Source organism: Musca domestica, unplaced genomic scaffold (assembly GCF_030504385.1).
Source record: "Musca domestica strain aabys unplaced genomic scaffold, Musca_domestica.polishedcontigs.V.1.1 6, whole genome shotgun sequence".
NCBI classification, from domain to species: domain Eukaryota; kingdom Metazoa; phylum Arthropoda; class Insecta; order Diptera; family Muscidae; genus Musca; species Musca domestica.
The window spans coordinates 16,839,330-16,865,835 of NW_026712363.1; the positions used below are offsets into that span (position 1 = coordinate 16,839,330).

General features: G+C 37.0%; 1 protein-coding gene across 3 annotated transcripts in view; it reads left to right on the top strand.

Moving 5' to 3' along the window:
* Positions 1 to 26,506, top strand: part of LOC101887829 (Ig-like and fibronectin type-III domain-containing protein 2) — a 386,843-nt gene that overhangs the window by 842 nt on the left and 359,495 nt on the right. The gene's annotated exons all lie outside the window — the stretch shown is intronic.

Here is a 26,506-nt window from a genome sequence, read left to right on the forward strand (position 1 = left end):
TCCCTTTTTGTGTTATTATGCCAAAGATAATAAGGATAACAAGTATTACAATGAGAATTCTTTGTGTTCAAGTTTCGAGATTTTTTCTTTCTTTGTTTTTTGGGGAAATAACTTTTTTAGTTGGTTATTGTTTTATCGCCTTTGTTATTGGGTTTTGTGAAAAGTAAAGAACACTCTCTTTAAGTTAACGTTAATTAAAGTTTGAAAATGTGAGATTCTTTAATTACACCGTGCAACAAAAAAAAAAAAAAAAATGATTAAGGGGAAAATTCGGAAGACTATGAAAGGAGTTGTGAAACTTTACATTCCAAAGTAATAAAAATAGAGGGACTAAGTTTTCCGTGATGATTTTATCACATACATTAGTCAGAACATACAACCGCTCTAATTGTAATAATACCAACAACAACGACAATAGAACGAGAACAAGTTAAAAAGCAGTTAGTTCGGCCGGGCCAAACTTTGAATACCTTCCACCATTTGGAACGAATTTGGACATTTTCAAAAAATAAAATCCGTTAAAAAATTCTGTTAAAATCTAAAAATACCGAATACAGACGTTATATTGGGGTCTATACGACGTGGACCTACATAGGCTTTGTTTGTCGTAAGGCATTGCCATATTCAAATTCGAAACTTGAAATAAACGGTGAATAATGTAGCTAAAATCATCAACATACCGCATATAGGGAGATACCGTCATATCGGAGGTATACGAAGACCTGGACCTGTATAGACAATTTTTTGTCACAGGCTGTAGTTTCCATTACGAACTTCAAATACGACATCTCAAACAACTTCAGTGAGTGTTGTACTTAAAATAGCCAAAATACCGAATATAGGGAGGAACTTCGAACTCTAAAAAATACGTAATTTGCAACTTCTCCGGTGAGTTATGTCGCTAAAATCATCAAAATATCGAAATCACCAAAATTCCGAAGCACAGAAAATTGTCTGTGCAGGTCCAACTCTTCATATAGCCCCCATATGAAGACTTGGACCTGCACAGACAATTTTCTGCCTTAGGCTGTAGTATCCATATCGAACTTCAAATATCAAATTTGAAACAATTCCGGTGAATAATGTCGCTTAAACCATCAAAATACCGAATATTGGGAGGTACCGTTTATGGGGGCTATACGAAGACGTGGACCAGCACAGACATTTTTCTGTCTTAGGCTATGGTATCCATTTCGAACTTTAAATACCAAATTTGAAACAATTTCGGTGAATAGTGTCGCTTAAATCATCAAAATACCGAATTTTATATAAATAAATGGTACCTCCCATTTATGGGGGCTATATGAAAACGTGGACCTATATGGCCCATTTACGAACTTAACTTGCCTACTGGCAAAATAAACAAGTGTGCGAAAATTTAGCTTTCTATCTCAATGCATTCGAAAGATAGCGTGATAACAATAGACAGACGGACATCGCTAAATCGACTTAAAATTTTACGCCGATCAAGAATGACATGAGTGACATGAGTATTTCGAGGAGTTATAAACGGAATGACAAATATAATATACTTTTCAAATGGTAGTATATGATTTTCTGAATCATTTGTTGTCGTTAAACTGTCCTTTTTTGAACTGGCTCTCATTTAGTCGAAAATTCATTTACACAGGGTCTTTGGCTCGTTTTTCCACAGGAGCTACGGCTTGCTGTCCCACAAGAATCTTTATTTCGTTGTAGCGTATCGTAGTTCGAACATTGGTGGTGAATTATGTAGATTTAATAACGCATAAAGCTTCGGTACAAAAATACCAATTTTCTTGTATTGCTTCGGAGCCGGGTCAAATAATCACATCCCATCAAATGATTACTTTTTGGATAGGAATTTCCACAAGTTTCCAAAGGATACTCATTTGTTCATATCAGTTTTATAGAACCGGCTTATACCCGGATTTTGTATTTCTAAGCGAATAACCCGGGTACCCGGGGTACCTACCTACCTGTGATAAAAATTTCTGGTCAATCCGAGCATAGAGCCTAAACCCAACATAAGCCTTTTTTCCACAGCCAACGGTCATACTTCCTAGTTTATTATTTTTCATTAGGGTAAAACAAAAAAAAAAAAAAACGGACATAATCCCCATTATAAATATGGGTACCGACCATCCATCAAAATCCCCGATTACCTTCAAAAATATCAACATCTCCAATACCGACCATAATTCAAACACCAACATCGTAATTCCTGTTTGCATTAAACAATTTAACGGTACTGATCTTCCGCACCAACATTTGACGACCATCAACAAATTCCCGATTTCCTTCAAGTCGCCACCACAACGCAAACATCGTAATTCCTGATCATCTTCCTCACTTGTCAACATCTCACAATCATCCAGGAGTACCCGATCACCCTCGAACTGTCGGTAACCTCAACATTATCACCGGCTAATCACACTTCACTTTAATCACCCGTGTACCTATCATAAACAAACCGACACCGCCACATCATAGTTCCCTATTGACCACGAATCGTCCATCAATTAAAAAAATCTACTCTGAATTTCCGAGCATATCAAAAGTCAATTCGCCATCCCATATATTATATTCATCTACTCTTCTTATTACATGAGGTTTCGTGAGTCCTTAAGGAAAACTTTGATACAGTCGAGCTTACCTCAGCCGACGAGAAAACCATGTTACAAAAGTTGCTCCCTTTTCCCTTTTTCCGAAAATTTCGAAGTAAGATTCCTTGGAATAGGTATTAGAAAATATTATAGATACCAAGTTAAACAATTTGTATAACCTTAGCCTCACAATTTTATTACATTTTATTTTGAGTTGCGTTATGGAGAAGGTTTCGAGGTAGTGGATAAATATCGGATTTAAGTATTACAAAGTGCCAGATTTGACACGGCTATTTCCTTCACTTTATATGAGAGATGTGATAATGTTTGGAAGATGTTGAAATATGCGTGCCGTCCAGATACAGGGTGAGATGAAAAACTGCAACCAACTTCAGACAGCTGTCATTTCTAAGCCATTCGTCCGACAGCTGTTAAAATTATTCCAGTGTCAGCTCATTATATTGTTTACAAGTGAACAAAAGCATTTTGGTGAAAATTTTCCAGAAAAGAAGTTATTCGTGATGGAATTTAAGCGTGATAGTGTGATTTCTTTATATTTGGCTGGAAAACCACAAGTGGATATGGTTAGAGCACTCCAGCATTTAAATGCGAATAAATCTTTTGTGTCTCTTACCATCGCTCGTTACCGTGATACTGGTAGCGTAGCCCGACGTCAAGGAAGTGGACGGAAGAAAACAGCAATATCAGTAGAAATGGTTCGAAAAGTAAAGAAGCCACTTGATCGAAACCCGCGTCGCAGTGGCCGAAAAATGGCTCGTGAGCTGAACATATCGCAATATTCCATTCGGCAAATATTGAAAAATTAGCTCGAGGTAAAGGATTTGAAAAAAGTGCAAGAACTTACACCGCAACAAAAAGGAAATAGACTAAGAAGAGCTAAAATGTTGCTTCGCTTGACCGAAAGTCGTTGTCCAACAGTTTGTAAACAAACGAAATGATCGTGTTTACTTGCAAAAGAAGTCAGGTGAAAATGTACACCTTCGGTTGGCCACTTGAACTCAAGCGCCGGCCATGGTGATGGTGTGGGCCGCCATCAGAATAAATGCCGAATATTATCGCGAAAATATTCTGGAGGGTGTATTAAAGCCATGGGCACGCAAACATTTTGTTCAGCACCATCGCACTTAGCACGTGCCTCCCAAGAATGGTTACAAAATGAGGTTCCTCACTTTATTTCCATCGCACAATGGCCACCAAATTCTCCGGATACCAATCTGTTATATTATTTGGTCTGGAGTATTTTGCAAATCAAGGTTTGCACTAAAAAATGTCGATCACCTGAAGCAAGCGCTTCGCAGGGAATGGGACAAAATACCGCAGAGCAACATTCGGGCAGCGTGTGACAGATTCATTGGCCGTTTGAAGGACATAATTCCTACTAAAGGTGACCAATTCGAACAAATCTAAACTTATTCTGATAGTTGATACTATATCCGACATTTTTATAAAAAAAGAAAATGTTAAAATTATGGCGTTTGACTTTGTTGCAGTTTTTTGTCTCACCATGTAGAGGCGTAGACCTATATATACAATGTTCCGCCACCGAAGCTAGAATCCATTGCGAATCACATATACCAATTTTTAGACAATTCCGTGGAACAATGTGGCAAAAATTATCAAAAATACCGAATATCGGGAGGTTCCGTTATATGGCGGCTATTCCAAAACGTGGACCGGGGCTATATAAAAGCGTGGACCTATACATACAATGTTTCACCACCGGAGCTAGAACCTATTATGACATACAAATACCAATTTTTAGACAAATCCGTGAACAAATTTGGCGAAAATCATCGAAATATCGAATATCGGAAGGTACCATTATATGGCGGCTATACTAAAACGTGGACCGATATATCTGATTTTCAATACCAACCATCGTAGACATAATACATATTGTTGTGCCAAATTTTGTGGGATGTATCGTGATTTCCACAGACTGACTGAAAGAGAGACTGTCATCATTAAATCGACTTAGATATTTATGCTGATTATGGGGTCTATTTTATGGGGTCTACGTCGAATTCTTAGGTATATTACAAACGGAATGACAAAGTTAATATACCCTCCTTTTCAAGGTGGAGGGTATAAATATTACGGGGAGGGGAGTTTGGTCCAAAAAGACCTAGGGTCTAAAACCGTTATTACGATGAGGTACGGTTTGTCTGTACCAAATGATGTATACCCTCTCTAGCCATATGGCTGAGAGTATAACAAGTAAAAAAGCAGTAAATTCGGCCGGGCCGAACTTTGAATACCCTCCACCATTTGAAACTAATTAGAAAATTTTCGAAAAAATAAATTCCATTAAAAATTCAGTTAAAATCTTTAAAATACCTAATATCGAAAGTTGCTGATATATGGGGGATATACGAGTTTGTACATCTATATAGACAAATCTATATCTGGGGGTAAAGTACTCAGAAGAACTCCTTGTGTAGAATTTCAGACAATTCCGTTGAAAAATGTGGCTAAAATCATCAAAATACAGAATATCGATGGGTACCGTTATATTGGGGCTATACCATACCGTGGACCTATAGCGATAATTATCTTCCAGGGGATAAGTACTCGCAAGGAACTCCTTGTGTGGATTTTCAGACAATTCCGTTAAAAATGTGGCTAAAATCATCAAAATACCGAATATCGGGGGGTACCGTCATATGGGGGATATCGTGATACTATATCGTGGACCTATATAGTCAATTCTCTTTCAGGGGTAAAGTATCCACAAGGAACTCCTTGTGTGGATTTTCAGACAGTTCCGTTGAAAAATGTATCTAAAATCATCAAAATATCGAATATCGGGGGGTACCGTTATATGGGGGACATACGATATTGTGGACTTATATAGACATTTCTTTTCCAGGGGGTAAAGTACTCACAAGGAACTTCTTGTGTGGATTTTTAGACCATTCTATTGCAAAATGTGGCTAAAATCATCAAAATACCGATTATCCGGGGGTATCGTTATATGGGGGCTATGCGATATTGTGGACCGATATAGCCCATCTTCGAACTTGACCTGCCTGCAGACAAAAGACAGATCTGTGCAAATTTTAGCTTCCTATCTTTATTTGTTTTGATTATAGCGTGATTAAAACAGACGGACAGACGGACAGACGGACGGACATGGCTAAATCGTCTTAGAATTTTTCACTGATCAAGAATATATATATTTGTTGGGTCTAAAATGATTATTTCGATGAGTTACAAACGGAATGACGAACTTAATATACTATGTATGGTGAGGTTTATGGTGGCAATATTAGACCGTAGGTCTTCAAAGGTTGCTGATGATATCTAATTGTTTTTGCCCAAAATGCAAGAGCTTAACTTATGTTATATGCCAATGGACCTATTGAGAGGCTAGTTCTGTGAATATTTTATTTCACGTTCGAGACAGGTTAATTGGCCGTCTATATCGTGGGATTTAGGTCTTTTGGGCTATTTGTGATGGGGCTATGTTAAAGCTCATCTCTCTATTCAGACGAGCCCGTGATCATATTTTATATAATTTTCTCACACAAATTCCCACCATAAATTATATTTGTTACGGGTAGCTCTGCGAACCATACATAGTGGTGTAGGATGTAACATTGTCGACCTCGCCAGAATTTTGTCCTGTCTTTACGGTTTTATCTTATTTCAAAAATAAATTGTTCTTCAGCATCATTTACAATAGATCCTTGATATTAAACCCTATAGTAATTTTTTGTTTTAGTTGGCAATCTTCCCTTCCATGGCTCGGAAAGCCACAATTAAAATACGTTTCTAACAATTAGCCAAATTTGTTATAAATCTCGACTGCAGGAACAGACACACATCATTTGACATATTGCCAGTTGACGTCAAGGAGAGTTTTTTTCTACGAATATTGTCGTACTGCCTGCGAATATGTGTTAATGTAATTTTCCTTTGAAAATGTTAATGAGATTTATAAACGTTTCTCATGGTGGCTAAATTAATTTGATTTCATTATGTATTTGCTTCTGGACGTATTCTCTCTTCCCTCTCTCTCTCTCTCTCTCTTTATATCCTTTGCCATTCTTTTTGGTTTGACTTGTGGCTTCCACATGGTTGCCTTGGCATCAAACCATATTTGTATTGTAATTTTCGATGCTGTTTTAATTACGTTTTTTTTTCTCACCCTCTCTCTCTCTCTCTCTCTTGCCCATTCTCTCATTTGACTTTTTGTGGCATTTGTGTTTGATTTGATTTGTGAGACAAACAATAGAATTCTGTTAATTAAATTCACTGTATGTCCTTTCAATGTGTGTGTGTGTGTGTGTGTGTGCGTGAGTGCGAGTGTATTGGCTCAAAAGAAAATATTTCTTATCTCTGTGCAAAGAAAGCAGAAAAAGAATAGGATCTGGATTTTTATCTTGTGAATTCTTTTGTCAAGGTTGGGTTTCATCTAATTTCTTTGCCGAATGATGCTGCTGCTGCTGCTGCTGATGATGATGATGGGAAATTAGTTATTCCAAGAGGTGTGTGATTGTAATAAATTGTTCACCCTACCACAAGAGTGGCCACAAAAAGTGAGGATACCAGAAGCATAAAAACAAACACCTTAACACATAAAGGTAAGCATAGAGTTTGAGTTGCAAACCAGTTATTTACATATCTCTTGTTTGCATTTCAAGATTAAAATCTTTTTAATGTTTATTGTCTTGTTGTTTTCTGTTGTGTTCTTCTTTGAGTATTGTTTGAGAGAGTGTTGGACTTGGATGGAATGTTTTCAATTTGAGTATGTGTGTCTACGACTCCCGCTGTTTTGGCATTAGTAATTAAACATGTAAACGCATAAGCCACCAATGAGTCTGATATCCAGCCAGCCCACCAAGTGGCTGGCTGTTTTGCCAATAAATTTACAAAAAGAACACACACGAGAATTTCAGAAAAGACACGCAGACATATAGAGATAATGATTGTGTATGGTCAAATGCTTATGAGGAAATCAGGGAAAGGGACAAAAAAAAAAAAATAAACAAAAAAGTAGTTTCTATAGAAATTTAAGAAAATTCCTCGAAATCTTAGACACCTCAAATATTCATAACAATACAGTTTTCCAGGAAAGTATTTCTTTGTAGAATGGTTTAATTACAGAAAATACCAATTAGTGCAAATGCGGACGTATATATATTCTAGTACTAGTTATGGCTTTTATTATATACTAGCTGAACCCGGTGCGCGTTGCTAACCCCTTTTGATTTTATATGCATTCAAAATATTATATTCGAAAATGTTGTGGTTTGTAACCAAATACCAATACAAAATGCCAAGCACACAGAAAACTGAATTTTTTTAAAGTTGAGCGGTATTTTGGTGCACATTTTCAGCCGACGTCTTTGGCAAGTAAACACGATCATTTTGTTTGTTAACAAACTGCTGGACACGGAGAAAACCAAATTCGAAAGTTCACCACTTTCGACCAAGCGAAGCAACTCTTTAGCTCTTTTGAGTTTATTTTCTTTCTGTAGCGATGTAAATTCTTGCACTTTTTGAAGTTCCCAATATTTTCCGAATGGAATATTGCGATATTTTCAGCTCACGAGGTATTTTCGGCCACTGCGACGCGAGTTTCCATCAAGTCGCTTCTTTACTTTCCAAATTATTTTTGCTGATGTTGCTGTTTTCCTCTGTCCACTTCCTTGACGTCGGTCTACGCTACCAGTATCACGGTAACGAGTAATGGTACGATACACAAAAGATTTATTCACATTTAAATGGTGGAATGCTCTAACAATGACCACTTGTGGTTTTCCAGCCAAATATAAAGAAATCAAACTATCACGCTTGAATTCCATCACGAATAATTTTTTTCTGGGAAATTCTCACCAAAATGCTTTTGTACGCTTGTAAACAATATAATGAGCTTTCACTGGAATAATTTTAACAGCTGTCGGACGAGTGGATTTGTAAATGAGAGCAGTCTGAAGTTTTATTGCAGTTTTTTCATCTCACCCTGTATTCACAACAGACCTTGAGTTGGTAGAAATAATGAGATGTGCCGAATTTGAAAGGAATCGGATGTCCATTATGTGTTTTTTTGCAAGCTTCATGGCTATTCAAAATTTTGACCCGTTGTGGGTCGCTGGATCTCGTTATACCCTACAACACTATGTGTTGGGGGTATTATAAGTTTGATTGGGCCAGAATTTATGTAACACCTCGAAATATTGGTTTCCCATATAGGAAAGTATATATGGATCATCCTATCTCACCGAGCTGAGTCGATCTAGCTATGTATGTCCGTCCGTCCGTCTGTCCGTCTGTCCATGTTAATTTGTAATCAAACTACAGGTCGCAATTATGGCCCGATCCTTACGAAATTTTGCACTAAGGTGGGGTTAGGGCGAGAATAGAAGCCTATTTCTTTTGGAGATGATCGCCAAATGTTTAGGGGTTGAAATGGACCAAATACTGAAAAAATGTTGGATTTTGCAGTAGCTATACACGTCGCAATTATAGACCAATCGACGAAAATCGAAATTTCACATGTAGCTAGAGTTTAGGGCGGGGAAGAAGCCTACCAATTTGGGTGGTCATCGGATAATATTTAGCGGGTAAAATAGACCATATCTTTTGTGTTGAAAAAATTCAAAATTTTTCATTAAACCGCGAATATTTTAAATCCCGGCGAAATCACAAAGCCATGACAAGGTTAGTTCTGATCTTTACATTGATGTTAACATCCAACAAAACGGATATATAGCAAAATATGTGCGATATATATGTCTATCAAAGAAGATCTGCTTGAAAAATCTCTTATATGTTGAGAACGGCTGAACTGATTTCGACAGTTCTCATTAATTCAGAATGGCCTCTTGGCAGGAAAGAAAAAACGTCTAAAAAAATCACAAGAAAATATCTCTCTAAAAATGAAAATATTGATTTTCTAACATTTTCTCATATTTTTTTCAATTTTGTCATATTTTGGCACATTTTCATTTTGAATTAAACATTTGGTAATATTTCTACAGCTAACAAAACTAAGTAGTTAGGATATCAGGATATCATATACAGATCGAATTTATGGCCCGATCCTAACGAAATTTTGCATGGGGATAAGATGAGGGTCAGAATAGAAACCTACTCTTTTTGGAGATGATCGCCATATATTTAGGGGTTGAAATGGACCAAAAAGTGCAAAATTGTCTGCAGGTCGTAATTATCGCCCGATCCTCACGCACATTTGAATGGGGGTTACCGGACATTGCAAAAGCTAAGCAGTTTTGGATGGCCATCCCAAAAATATTCAATGTGTGAAATAGTTTGTCAACTTTTGTAGACAAAATACGAAAATGTCCATTCCGGTGACTTTTGTGGAGAATTCACAAATACAGGAAAGACGCACTTCTGACTATTTCGTTAACGCTGATTTCGTTAAGGAATATAGTCAAATGTCTGTATCTCATATGGATGCATTTCAGTCAAAATCCAATTATAAATGATGATCTTTTGCCACTTCTGAGAGATTATAGGTCTTTGGGAAATATTTGTTCCAGATCTAGGAAGACCATTTACGTGCAACATCTACCAATAAATTGAAAATGAGCAAATTAGTTTAAGTTGCTATTATTCGAAAATTAGAGAACGAAACCTGATGGTTTTCTTTTATTATTTGTGACAATATCTTGTGGAATTCTTTCGAGTATCTCGCCTATATAAACTGTATCATTTATTATAGTGTTGTAGGGTATTCAACGGTCGGCCCCGCTCGACTGTAGCCTTTGCTTACTTGTATTAATATAAGTATAAGGATGAGTGAAATTTAAAGACAATTGGACCCTTATATCACAATTTATAAGAGTTATAATTATTGGCCGTTTTGACCCTTTGTGGGCGAGGTACTTTTTTACTTTTAGTAGCTGACCTAGAACTGATGCAAATATTAAGATTTGCAAAGTTGTGCAGTAAAATATTTTGTTTTGAAATTTTCAACCTTGTGTGGGGAAGGTAAAAGAAGGAGCGAACCAATATTGCCCATCTCCAAGGTCGCTCTAAGTTTAATAATAAAATTACGAAATACCAAGTTTGACCCAATGGGGCAGACAGATAGATGGTCGGACATCGCTAGATCGACACCAGATGCCCTGAAACGGATTTGGTCCAAAGAGACCTGGTGTCTAAAAATCGTTATTTCGATGAGCCATATGGCTGAGGGTATAAAAAGTAGGAATTAAATTTCGTGTAAAACGCGTTTAAATGAAAATGGAATTCAATTTCCCCTCTTCGATTGTCAACTCTGTTCTTTATTCGGATCCTGCTCGTAGGATGAATGTTTAAATGAGAAAAGAAAACCAACCGAATGGTTTGGTTTGTTGATTCAATTCTGATTTTATTTCATAAATATGTTCCTTAAGTGCTACTGAAACTAATTTAACTTAACCTAATCGCAGCCACACAATTACTCTTATCTTTTCTAATATTGAATTGAGAACATTGCAGGGCTGCTTGATGTTTCATTCAAGTGGTACATTTACTGAACGCATCGATATTTGTGCGTGTGGGTCATAACCTTTATTATCTCACACATTATCGTATGCGTTAGCGCACAAGATCACCGAATTGTTCAAATGTGGTATTTTATGGCGGCTAGGAAATATGTAATATTTGAATATTGATTTTTTATTGCTAGATTTTCTCAGCGCCTCTACTGCAGTTAAAAGTGTGTACAAAGTATTTTGTGAAACGCGTACTCTTTGAGCAATGCCGCTTTTGGAAATTTTTCAATTGTGGCTAAAATTGAGCAAATCTGAGTTCAGGTCTTAACTGTTATTGGAAAGAATAATTATAGCCAACCACTTTCTTAAAACCATACAGTTTCTTACCTTGCTCATAAGGCCCGGAGACTCTATTGTTAATAGATAGATTAGTAGTTAATAGATAGATAATAGATAATTCATTCAATATTTGATATGCACAATCCAATCCAATCGATCAGAATCCACTGATCACCACTGTGCACCCCTCATGGCAAGAATAATCAATGGGCGCTTACTTCACACCATCCACGGATAGTCTTGATCATACTGGTTCATTTTTGTGCGCAGTTTTCTTTCTCAAAACAACACACCCGAACGTAGACACGTTTTAACTTGTTCAATAATATTTTAAATTATTTATAAACTAATCAAGCCAGAGCAAATCCATTCATATTAATTGTATCCCCTGAAATATTTTTCCAAGTAATTCTAATTACATACAAAATCCATTTAATCAATGTCCATTACATTGATTATAAAATCATCTTTCCACTCTCCCACTCCCATTCCCGCTTTACTTCGTCTCAATCCTTTCTATTTTTAATAAGCTGTCTTTAAATTCTGAAATGTTGTCATCGGACAATGTCAATCTCCCCGAGTATTGTGACACACACACCAACTCCGGCAAGACGACATTGGAAGATGACGACACAGTATTTCTTAACGTCATTCCGATTATAACTGTTCTCGGTCGGTCATAGACATGAACAGCAAACAAATGCCACGAAGAAAAGAAAAAGGAAATAAAAATAAAAAAATCTAAAAAGAAATTCTTTGGCTCGCTCGTTGTGTGTCTCTCTCTCCCGCTCTCTATGGAGACGGAAGATAAAGCGTAGCTGTAAAGAACATCGTGGTGGTGATGGTGTAGTGTAGTGTAATGTATATCTCAAAGATATTGTATGGCTGTATTTAATCTAATAAAAGCTTTATATCCGATGTGATGCCACAGAGCCATTACCATCATTGCCTTAGCCATTAGCCTCGGTCATGTAGCAAAAAGGAATGTGGTTCGCAATCATTCAATGAGCCGAGAAGGGATAATTTTACTGAAAGGAGATGAAAATAATGCACGAAGCATGAAGTGTAAAGGAGAATATTTTCAATATTGGTATGATTTGGTCATTGAAATGTTGTAGTGTTTGAAGTGTTGGACAAATTCTTTAAAATTGGCAAATATTCGAATATTCAACAGATATTGATATAAATACAATGGCGAATTGTACTTGCATGTAAAATATTATTTGTATTTTTAACCTTAACTATTAAATGGAGTATAAGTTAGCTTATTCTCCTTGGCCACGAGATGGGGGAGTGTTTTCGCTAATGCGGGGAAAAACGAATAAACTATAATGAATATAAATTGTGGTAGAGAATATATCCCATCTTAACAACAAATCTCGTGCTATCAAAAATGTTGGCATGTGTGCAATTTAAAGGGAATCTACTGCTTATTTTGAATTTTATGAAAATTTGACCCGTTGTTGAGGAGGTATCTGATGGAGTGGTCTGACATATTCCATAGTCACAATTGATTTTGAGTTTATAGAAATATTGGGATATGCCGAGTTTGAAAATAATCGGATGCTCATTTCGCGTTTCATGACATTCATGGTTGTTTAAAATGTTGACACCTTCATAGGGGAAGCACTAGAAAAAGTAGACCGATACATTCCATCTTCATACCAGATATTGTGTTATTAAATATGTTTGGATGATGAATTGGATGCTCATTTTATATTTTACGAGATTTATAATTATTCAACATTTTGAGGGAGGTATAAGAAAGGGTGGGCCGATGCTGTCCATTTTCGCACGTGGCCTGGCACTGATGCAAATATTTGAATTTTCAAAGTTGGAGCAACATCGAGTCATCCTTTCTCTTTCTGTGCAGTAAATTATTTAATTTGAAAATGTTGACATTTTGTGGGGGAGGTACCGGACGGAGTGAACCGATAATTTCCATCTCCGATAATGTACTCCCTTCGTGCGCACCAGCCTGACAGACGTACGGATGGACGAACATCGATAGATCGACTCCAAATGTCCTGAAACGGATTTGGTCCAAAGAGACCTGGGGTCTAAAACTGTTATTTCGATAAAGCACGTTTTTGCCGTATCAAAGGAGCTATATGGTGAGGATATATTGACAGCCGGCTCTTCCTATTAAAAATGGATTTAACTTGTCCGACAAATAGGAAAAACTCTTCTAAGTTTTTATACCCTCTACCATACTATGGAGGGTACCTAGGAGGGTACCTACCGGTACCTCCCGCTATTCGGTATTTTGATGATTTTAGCGACATTATTCACCGGAATTGTTTCAAATTTGGTATTTGAAGTTCGAAATGGATACTACAGCCTAAGACAGAAAATTGTCTGTGCAGGTCCACGTCTTCGTATCGTCCCCATATAACGGTACCTCCCGATATTCGGTATTTTGATGATTTTAGCGTCTTTATTCATCAAAATTTTTTCAAATTACGCATTTAGAGTTCGTAATGGAAACTCCAGAAAATTGTCTATGCAGGTCCAGGTCTTCGTATAGGCTCCATATACCAGTACCTCCCTATTTTCGGTATTTTGACGAGTTTAGGTGCAATACTCACCGAAGTTTTTTGAAATGTCGTATTTGAAGTTCGTAATGGATGCTACAGAATATGACAAATACTTGTCTACGCAGGTTCAGGTCTTCGCACAGCTCCGATATAAGGGTACCTCCCTATATTCTATACTTTGATGATTTAAGCTACATTATTCGCGTTTATTTCAAGTTTCGAATTTGAATTTGGTAATGACTCATGACAAATAATGCCTGTGTGGGTCCACGTCGTATAGGCACCAAAATAACGTCAATATTCGGTATTTTTAAAATTTTACCAACGTTTTTTCAGGATTTTATTATTTCCTTAAGTTTTTAAACAACAGCTTTTTTAATGTTATTGAATGAAAGCAAATAAAAGTCGGAAATAACATCAAATTTTAGAATAAGTTTAGAATTGTTCGAATTGGTCACCTTTGGCACGAATTATGGCCTTTAAACGGCCAATGAAACCGTCACACGCTGCCCGAATGTGCTCTGCTGTATTTTGGCACATTCCCGACGAAGCGCTTGCTTGAGGTGATCGACACTTTGGTATATTTAAGTGCCAACCTTGCTTTCCAAAATACTCCAGACACAATAGTCAAACGGATTGGTATCCGGAGATCTTGGTGGTCATTGTGCGCTGGAAATGAAGCGCGGAACATCATTTTGCAACAGTTCATGATTGGCGCGTGCTGAGTGCGATGGTGCTGAGTCCTGTTGGAATGTCTAAGGTCTGCGGCCAAACTGTTTGCGTGCGTGCCCTTCAGAATATTTTCGCGATAATATTCGGCATTTATTCTGATGCCACGACCGATTAAAACAAGCGGAGAGCGACCATCGGCTGTTATGGCGGCCCACTCCATCACCATGGCCGGCGCTTGAGTTCTGGTGACCAACCGAAGGTGCACATTTTCAGCCGTCCTCTTAGGCAAGTAAACACGATCATTTTGTGTCAAACTACTGGACAAGGAATGTTTTCTCACCGCAGAAAACCAAATTCGGCAGTTCACTTTTTAGCTCTTTTTAGTGTATTTTCTCTCTGTTGTGGTGTAAGTTCTTGCACTTTTTGGAATTTCAATGGCTTTACCCCGAGCTCATATTTTTCAATATTTGCCGAATGGAATATTGCGATTCGTCCAGCCACTGCGACGCAGGTTTCGATCAAGTCGCTTCTCTACTTTTCGATCCATTTCTGCTGATGTCGCTGTTTTCTTCCGACCACTACCTTGACGTCGGGTTACGCTACCAGTATCACGGTAACGAGCGTTGGTACGAGACACAAAAGATTTATTCACATGTAAATGATGGAGTGCTCTAATGATAGCCACTTGTGGTTTTCCAGCCAAATATAAAGAAATCACACTATCACGCTTGAATTCCATCACGAATAACTTTTTTTCTTGAAAATTCTCACCAAAATGCTTTTGTACGCTTGTGAACAATATAATGTGTTGTCACTGGTATAATTTTAACAGCTGTCGGAGGAGTGGTTTAGACACGACAGCAGTTTGAAGTTGGTTGTAGTTTTTTCACAGTTCAGAAATAAGAGTTTAAAATTTTGTCAAGATCGGTTCAAATTTGGATCTAGCTTCCATATATATCTTTATACGATTTCAGGTTTGTTGTGCATTTAATGGCTAATATCAGCCCACATGGACTGTATTTTAGCACTTTCGACGAAATTCAGCCCAGAAACACGTTCTTCAAGTTTTGGTGCAAATCGGTTCAGGTATGGCTATAGCTCCCATACATATGTTGCATCCGATTTGTTGTTAAAGTCCATCGCATGCGTAATATGCACTCCTCAACAAGGATATTTGATAGCGAATATCAGATACAGCTCGTAAATAGCTATGCCAAATTTTATCGAGATCGGTTCATATTGATATATTTTCATCCGATTTTACGGTTATTGTTCACCATATATGTAATATCAGTCAAATTGTATAAATTTCTTCAAATTCAATCGAATTTTGCCATTTGGTGAAATTAGGTCCGGCACATCTATTGCTCCAATAAATATTTTTTAATATAAATCTTATCTAAGTCATGCACTAAACAGCAATGTTATTTGGTACTTGAGGTACAAGAGCCTCCGTCAAATTTGTTGATAATCGATTCAGAGTTAGATACAGTTGCCAAATTGTGACTACTCTACGGCCATGATACGCATTCAAATAAGGTTCATACTTGGTTCACTTCAATCCACCATATTATTATACCCTACAACACTTTGGGTTGGGGGTATTATAAGTTTGATTGGGCCAAAAATTATGTAACACCTCGAAATATTGGTTTCCCATATAGGAAAGTATATATGGATCTTCCTATCTCGCCGAGCTGAGTCGATCTAGCTATGTATGTCCGTCTGTCCGTCTGTCCATGTTAATTTGTAATCACTCTACGTGTCACAATTATGGCCCGATCTTCACGAAATTTAGAATGGAGGTGGGGCTAGGGTCAGAATAGAATCCTATTTCTTTTGGAGATGATCGCATAATATTTAAGGGTTGAAATGGACCAAAAACTGAAAAAATTCCTGATATGTCGCAATTATAGGCCAATAAAAGCGGAAGTTAGCATGGGGCTAGAGCTTAGGGCTTTGCAGAAGCCTTCCAATTTGAATGGCTATCGGGTAATATTTAGTGGGTGAAATAGACCATCATATTTCTGTTAAATAAAAGTCAAATTTTCCATTAAACCGCGAGTATTTTTAATCCTGGCGAAATCACCAATAGACGAACAGGACAATTCTGACCGTTACGTAGATGCCGATAGTAAATATATCGGTTATATATAGCGAAATATATAAAATGTGTATATACAAAGGAAGAGGATGTTAATTATAATGCTTATAAATCACGAATGGCTTGACCTAATTTGACAAATTTTATTATTTGTGACAATATCTTGTGGAATTCTTTCGAGTATCTCGCCTATATAAACTGTATCATTTATTATAGTGTTGTAGGGTATTCAACGGTCGGCCCCGCTCGACTGTAGCCTTTGCTTACTTGTATTAATATAAGTATAAGGATGAGTGAAATTTAAAGACAATTGGACCCTTATATCACAATTTATAAGAGTTATAATTATTGGCCGTTTTGACCCTTTGTGGGCGAGGTACTTTTTTACTTTTAGTAGCTGACCTAGAACTGATGCAAATATTAAGATTTGCAAAGTTGTGCAGTAAAATATTTTGTTTTGAAATTTTCAACCTTGTGTGGGGAAGGTAAAAGAAGGAGCGAACCAATATTGCCCATCTCCAAGGTCGCTCTAAGTTTAATAATAAAATTACGAAATACCAAGTTTGACCCAATGGGGCAGACAGATAGATGGTCGGACATCGCTAGATCGACACCAGATGCCCTGAAACGGATTTGGTCCAAAGAGACCTGGTGTCTAAAAATCGTTATTTCGATGAGCCATATGGCTGAGGGTATAAAAAGTAGGAATTAAATTTCGTGTAAAACGCGTTTAAATGAAAATGGAATTCAATTTCCCCTCTTCGATTGTCAACTCTGTTCTTTATTCGGATCCTGCTCGTAGGATGAATGTTTAAATGAGAAAAGAAAACCAACCGAATGGTTTGGTTTGTTGATTCAATTCTGATTTTATTTCATAAATATGTTCCTTAAGTGCTACTGAAACTAATTTAACTTAACCTAATCGCAGCCACACAATTACTCTTATCTTTTCTAATATTGAATTGAGAACATTGCAGGGCTGCTTGATGTTTCATTCAAGTGGTACATTTACTGAACGCATCGATATTTGTGCGTGTGGGTCATAACCTTTATTATCTCACACATTATCGTATGCGTTAGCGCACAAGATCACCGAATTGTTCAAATGTGGTATTTTATGGCGGCTAGGAAATATGTAATATTTGAATATTGATTTTTTATTGCTAGATTTTCTCAGCGCCTCTACTGCAGTTAAAAGTGTGTACAAAGTATTTTGTGAAACGCGTACTCTTTGAGCAATGCCGCTTTTGGAAATTTTTCAATTGTGGCTAAAATTGAGCAAATCTGAGTTCAGGTCTTAACTGTTATTGGAAAGAATAATTATAGCCAACCACTTTCTTAAAACCATACAGTTTCTTACCTTGCTCATAAGGCCCGGAGACTCTATTGTTAATAGATAGATTAGTAGTTAATAGATAGATAATAGATAATTCATTCAATATTTGATATGCACAATCCAATCCAATCGATCAGAATCCACTGATCACCACTGTGCACCCCTCATGGCAAGAATAATCAATGGGCGCTTACTTCACACCATCCACGGATAGTCTTGATCATACTGGTTCATTTTTGTGCGCAGTTTTCTTTCTCAAAACAACACACCCGAACGTAGACACGTTTTAACTTGTTCAATAATATTTTAAATTATTTATAAACTAATCAAGCCAGAGCAAATCCATTCATATTAATTGTATCCCCTGAAATATTTTTCCAAGTAATTCTAATTACATACAAAATCCATTTAATCAATGTCCATTACATTGATTATAAAATCATCTTTCCACTCTCCCACTCCCATTCCCGCTTTACTTCGTCTCAATCCTTTCTATTTTAATAAGCTGTCTTTAAATTCTGAAATGTTGTCATCGGACAATGTCAATCTCCCCGAGTATTGTGACACACACACCAACTCCGGCAAGACGACATTGGAAGATGACGACACAGTATTTCTTAACGTCATTCCGATTATAACTGTTCTCGGTCGGTCATAGACATGAACAGCAAACAAATGCCACGAAGAAAAGAAAAAGGAAATAAAAATAAAAAAATCTAAAAAGAAATTCTTTGGCTCGCTCGTTGTGTGTCTCTCTCTCCCGCTCTCTATGGAGACGGAAGATAAAGCGTAGCTGTAAAGAACATCGTGGTGGTGATGGTGTAGTGTAGTGTAATGTATATCTCAAAGATATTGTATGGCTGTATTTAATCTAATAAAAGCTTTATATCCGATGTGATGCCACAGAGCCATTACCATCATTGCCTTAGCCATTAGCCTCGGTCATGTAGCAAAAAGGAATGTGGTTCGCAATCATTCAATGAGCCGAGAAGGGATAATTTTACTGAAAGGAGATGAAAATAATGCACGAAGCATGAAGTGTAAAGGAGAATATTTTCAATATTGGTATGATTTGGTCATTGAAATGTTGTAGTGTTTGAAGTGTTGGACAAATTCTTTAAAATTGGCAAATATTCGAATATTCAACAGATATTGATATAAATACAATGGCGAATTGTACTTGCATGTAAAATATTATTTGTATTTTTAACCTTAACTATTAAATGGAGTATAAGTTAGCTTATTCTCCTTGGCCACGAGATGGGGGAGTGTTTTCGCTAATGCGGGGAAAAACGAATAAACTATAATGAATATAAATTGTGGTAGAGAATATATCCCATCTTAACAACAAATCTCGTGCTATCAAAAATGTTGGCATGTGTGCAATTTAAAGGGAATCTACTGCTTATTTTGAATTTTATGAAAATTTGACCCGTTGTTGAGGAGGTATCTGATGGAGTGGTCTGACATATTCCATAGTCACAATTGATTTTGAGTTTATAGAAATATTGGGATATGCCGAGTTTGAAAATAATCGGATGCTCATTTCGCGTTTCATGACATTCATGGTTGTTTAAAATGTTGACACCTTCATAGGGGAAGCACTAGAAAAAGTAGACCGATACATTCCATCTTCATACCAGATATTGTGTTATTAAATATGTTTGGATGATGAATTGGATGCTCATTTTATATTTTACGAGATTTATAATTATTCAACATTTTGAGGGAGGTATAAGAAAGGGTGGGCCGATGCTGTCCATTTTCGCACGTGGCCTGGCACTGATGCAAATATTTGAATTTTCAAAGTTGGAGCAACATCGAGTCATCCTTTCTCTTTCTGTGCAGTAAATTATTTAATTTGAAAATGTTGACATTTTGTGGGGGAGGTACCGGACGGAGTGAACCGATAATTTCCATCTCCGATAATGTACTCCCTTCGTGCGCACCAGCCTGACAGACGTACGGATGGACGAACATCGATAGATCGACTCCAAATGTCCTGAAACGGATTTGGTCCAAAGAGACCTGGGGTCTAAAACTGTTATTTCGATAAAGCACGTTTTTGCCGTATCAAAGGAGCTATATGGTGAGGATATATTGACAGCCGGCTCTTCCTATTAAAAATGGATTTAACTTGTCCGACAAATAGGAAAAACTCTTCTAAGTTTTTATACCCTCTACCATACTATGGAGGGTACCTAGGAGGGTACCTACCGGTACCTCCCGCTATTCGGTATTTTGATGATTTTAGCGACATTATTCACCGGAATTGTTTCAAATTTGGTATTTGAAGTTCGAAATGGATACTACAGCCTAAGACAGAAAATTGTCTGTGCAGGTCCACGTCTTCGTATCGTCCCCATATAACGGTACCTCCCGATATTCGGTATTTTGATGATTTTAGCGTCTTTATTCATCAAAATTTTTTCAAATTACGCATTTAGAGTTCGTAATGGAAACTCCAGAAAATTGTCTATGCAGGTCCAGGTCTTCGTATAGGCTCCATATACCAGTACCTCCCTATTTTCGGTATTTTGACGAGTTTAGGTGCAATACTCACCGAAGTTTTTTGAAATGTCGTATTTGAAGTTCGTAATGGATGCTACAGAATATGACAAATACTTGTCTACGCAGGTTCAGGTCTTCGCACAGCTCCGATATAAGGGTACCTCCCTATATTCTATACTTTGATGATTTAAGCTACATTATTCGCGTTTATTTCAAGTTTCGAATTTGAATTTGGTAATGACTCATGACAAATAATGCCTGTGTGGGTCCACGTCGTATAGGCACCAAAATAACGTCAATATTCGGTATTTTTAAAATTTTACCAACGTTTTTTCAGGATTTTATTATTTCCTTAAGTTTTTAAACAACAGCTTTTTTAATGTTATTGAATGAAAGCAAATAAAAGTCGGAAATAACATCAAATTTTAGAATAAGTTTAGAATTGTTCGAATTGGTCACCTTTGGCACGAATTATGGCCTTTAAACGGCCAATGAAACCGTCACACGCTGCCCGAATGTGCTCTGCTGTATTTTGGCACATTCCCGACGAAGCGCTTGCTTGAGGTGATCGACACTTTGGTATATTTAAGTGCCAACCTTGCTTTCCAAAATACTCCAGACACAATAGTCAAACGGATTGGTATCCGGAGATCTTGGTGGTCATTGTGCGCTGGAAATGAAGCGCGGAACATCATTTTGCAACAGTTCATGATTGGCGCGTGCTGAGTGCGATGGTGCTGAGTCCTGTTGGAATGTCTAAGGTCTGCGGCCAAACTGTTTGCGTGCGTGCCCTTCAGAATATTTTCGCGATAATATTCGGCATTTATTCTGATGCCACGACCGATTAAAACAAGCGGAGAGCGACCATCGGCTGTTATGGCGGCCCACTCCATCACCATGGCCGGCGCTTGAGTTCTGGTGACCAACCGAAGGTGCACATTTTCAGCCGTCCTCTTAGGCAAGTAAACACGATCATTTTGTGTCAAACTACTGGACAAGGAATGTTTTCTCACCGCAGAAAACCAAATTCGGCAGTTCACTTTTTAGCTCTTTTTAGTGTATTTTCTCTCTGTTGTGGTGTAAGTTCTTGCACTTTTTGGAATTTCAATGGCTTTACCCCGAGCTCATATTTTTCAATATTTGCCGAATGGAATATTGCGATTCGTCCAGCCACTGCGACGCAGGTTTCGATCAAGTCGCTTCTCTACTTTTCGATCCATTTCTGCTGATGTCGCTGTTTTCTTCCGACCACTACCTTGACGTCGGGTTACGCTACCAGTATCACGGTAACGAGCGTTGGTACGAGACACAAAAGATTTATTCACATGTAAATGATGGAGTGCTCTAATGATAGCCACTTGTGGTTTTCCAGCCAAATATAAAGAAATCACACTATCACGCTTGAATTCCATCACGAATAACTTTTTTTCTTGAAAATTCTCACCAAAATGCTTTTGTACGCTTGTGAACAATATAATGTGTTGTCACTGGTATAATTTTAACAGCTGTCGGAGGAGTGGTTTAGACACGACAGCAGTTTGAAGTTGGTTGTAGTTTTTTCACAGTTCAGAAATAAGAGTTTAAAATTTTGTCAAGATCGGTTCAAATTTGGATCTAGCTTCCATATATATCTTTATACGATTTCAGGTTTGTTGTGCATTTAATGGCTAATATCAGCCCACATGGACTGTATTTTAGCACTTTCGACGAAATTCAGCCCAGAAACACGTTCTTCAAGTTTTGGTGCAAATCGGTTCAGGTATGGCTATAGCTCCCATACATATGTTGCATCCGATTTGTTGTTAAAGTCCATCGCATGCGTAATATGCACTCCTCAACAAGGATATTTGATAGCGAATATCAGATACAGCTCGTAAATAGCTATGCCAAATTTTATCGAGATCGGTTCATATTGATATATTTTCATCCGATTTTACGGTTATTGTTCACCATATATGTAATATCAGTCAAATTGTATAAATTTCTTCAAATTCAATCGAATTTTGCCATTTGGTGAAATTAGGTCCGGCACATCTATTGCTCCAATAAATATTTTTTAATATAAATCTTATCTAAGTCATGCACTAAACAGCAATGTTATTTGGTACTTGAGGTACAAGAGCCTCCGTCAAATTTGTTGATAATCGATTCAGAGTTAGATACAGTTGCCAAATTGTGACTACTCTACGGCCATGATACGCATTCAAATAAGGTTCATACTTGGTTCACTTCAATCCACCATATTATTATACCCTACAACACTTTGGGTTGGGGGTATTATAAGTTTGATTGGGCCAAAAATTATGTAACACCTCGAAATATTGGTTTCCCATATAGGAAAGTATATATGGATCTTCCTATCTCGCCGAGCTGAGTCGATCTAGCTATGTATGTCCGTCTGTCCGTCTGTCCATGTTAATTTGTAATCACTCTACGTGTCACAATTATGGCCCGATCTTCACGAAATTTAGAATGGAGGTGGGGCTAGGGTCAGAATAGAATCCTATTTCTTTTGGAGATGATCGCATAATATTTAAGGGTTGAAATGGACCAAAAACTGAAAAAATTCCTGATATGTCGCAATTATAGGCCAATAAAAGCGGAAGTTAGCATGGGGCTAGAGCTTAGGGCTTTGCAGAAGCCTTCCAATTTGAATGGCTATCGGGTAATATTTAGTGGGTGAAATAGACCATCATATTTCTGTTAAATAAAAGTCAAATTTTCCATTAAACCGCGAGTATTTTTAATCCTGGCGAAATCACCAATAGACGAACAGGACAATTCTGACCGTTACGTAGATGCCGATAGTAAATATATCGGTTATATATAGCGAAATATATAAAATGTGTATATACAAAGGAAGAGGATGTTAATTATAATGCTTATAAATCACGAATGGCTTGACCTAATTTGACAAATTTTATCAATTCAGACTGTCCTCTTGACATAAAAGTATAAAATCTAAAAAAATCGCAGAAAAATATGCCAATAATAATGTTAATTTAGATTTTGTAGTATTTTTGGAATTTTTCATATTTTTCATCGCATGCGATTTTTTCAATTTGACTTATAATACTTTGTAATATTTTTTCACCTTACAACACAGGTTGGGGATATTAAAATTTTCACAAGGGTAGGGTTGGGCTCAGAAGGACTAGGCCTATTGTTTTCAAAGATGTCCCCAATATATTAGGAGTTGAAATGGACCATCAACTAAAAATTTTCCTGATGTTGCAGGCGTTGTAAAGGTCACAAATAGAAACCAAATGACACGAAATCTCGCATAAAGTTAGAATGGACCATTAATTTTGTGCGAAAAAATACAAGCATTACTTACAGGCGATATCCGAACTACATCAACTAACAGCCCGACGGAATGCAGAAATATTGGGCAAATGTCCCTAGTCAAAATCGTAATTTCAAAAGCGAAATCTTCCAATATGGATTTGGACATAAAGTTCATAAAATTCATGAGATCTTATTATGCAACTCCTCAAATAATTATAAACGATTTTCCTCTACGCAATTAAATTTTCGGCTTTTCTTATGAATTATTTCTCGGAAAAATTAAAGTTATTTTCTTCCTCCGTCTTCGTCGCCATTCGCTTTCCTTGGAAAATATGTTTAATGTCCTGATATGCGTTTGCAATTAAATGCTAATTGCATTTAATTAAAAGCAATTTGTTGCTATATAATGTATGCAAATATTCCTAGAAGTATGCAACAGAGTAGAAGGAGAAGACATGCGAAAGTATGCCGTATAATTTTGCAAAGACTTTTTGGGGAAGCAGCAACGTGGCAACGTGATTGACTTTAAAAAGGAGGTGAGATAGGTTATTTGTTCTTCAAATTTTTTATTAAAATTTATATAACTAATAAGAAAAGTTTTTACCTCCATCAAAACTCTTTCTTTAACCACTAGTTGTGGGGGTGTGTGAGTTTAGGTTTCTCTACTCCTTCTCCTGCTTTTCGGAGGAATTCTTATCTCCTTATTTTCCATCCAATCAATTTGATTGACATTTAATGCAAAAAGAGATATTCTTGAAAAACTTTTATTGTTGTATGCCTGGCTTGCCTTTGGCCGAAAGAAAATTCCAAGAACTTGGATCGAAGAAAATCTTAGTTTAATGAGATTTTAATTAAATTTTAATTTATTAGAAATTCCTTAAAGTATGCAAAACTATGTGTAAACAAATAAACCAAGTAAATATGCTTTAACTTAAGGCTTTGTGTTGGCATTCGAGTTATTTAAGGCAATGTGTTTTTTTTTTTTTTTGTGGCAATGCTGACAAATTCTAATAGTTTTGTGAGCAAACAATGGGATTTTTGTTTAGATTTGATTTTTGATAAGTTAGAAAATTAAAATTGATTGTTCTTTAAGTGGACATATTGTGGTGGGAAATGGCTAAATAATTGTCATAATTTAAAACCTAATTCCGGTGCAATTTTGTATGTATTTGAGAGGTATAGATTAATAGAAAACACAGACAAATTTGGATCTGCTTATTCCACAAAACAGGTATCGACTTTTTATGGGAAAAGTGCGCGAACAAGAGTCCCTATAGCAGCCAAGGAGGGTGTTGGTTAGGTTACTAACGGCCATACCCACATCGTCGATATTGCTTACCTTGGATGGTAAGCGTAAATTTGATTGTGCCAAGGCTTTTTGAAGCTTTACCAGTCAGTTCCTCTTGGATTCCTATAGGGTTTGTGAAGAACCCTACCCAAAGAGATTTGAAAATATCTATTCTTATGGCATGGGTAACAGAATTGGATCGGTAAAGCTCCTCTTTGAACTCGATGATGTGTAGAGACAAATAAGTTATACTGTGGCCATAAGCCTGGGGGTATGAAAAGAAAACAAATAAATAATAGCTAAGGATGGGCGGGCCGAATTTTTTATACCCTCCAACATTCGGAATGAACTTGAGAAATTAAAAAACAATCCGTCGAAAAATACTGCTCAAATAAAAACTTTTATATGGGGCTATACGAAGACGTGGTGCTGGATAAGTACAGGGTAAGATGAAAAAACTGCAACCAACTTCAACCTGCTGTCATTTCTAATCCACTCGTTCGACAGCTGTTAAAATTATTCCAGTAACAGCTCATTATATTGTTAACAGGTTTACAATAGCATTTTGGTGAGAATTTTTTCAGAAAAAAACTTATTCAAGCGTGATAGTGTGATTTTATTATATTTGGCAAGAAAACCACAAGTAGCTATCTTTAGAGCACTCCAGCATTTAAATGGGAATAAATCTTTTGTGTCTCGTACTATCGCTCGTTACCGTGATGCTGATAGCGTAGCCCGACGTCAAGGAAGTGGACGGAAGAAAACAGCAACATCAGCAGAAATATGGCTATTGAGCTGATCATGTCGCAATATTTCATTCGTCAAAAATTGAAAAATGAGCTTGGGGAAAAGCCTTTGAAATTCCACAAAGTGCAAGAACTTACACCGCAACAGAAAGAAAGTAGACTCAAAAGAGCTTAAGAGCGTTAGGTTTTCTCCGATGAAATATTCTTGGGCACGCAAACAGTTTGGCCGCAGACCTAGAACATTCCCACAGGACTCAGTACCATCGCACTCAGCACGCGCCACCCAAGAATGGACACCAATCCGTTGGACTATTGTGTCTGGAGTATTTTGAAAGAAAGGTTGGCACTAAAAAATAAAAAGTGCAAGGGCTTCGCCGGGAGTGGGCCAAAATACCACAAAGCAACATTCGGGCAACGTGTGACGGTTTCATTGGCCGTTTGAAGGGCATAATTCGTGCCAAAGGTTACCAATTCGAACTTATTTTAAACTTATTCTAAAATTTGATGCTATTTCCGAAATTTTCGATTTCATTCAATAAAATTTAAATAAAGTAAAAATTAGGCTTTTGACTTTGTTGCAGTTTTTTTTATCTCAAACTGTAATTGTATGGCTGTAGTAACGATTCCGA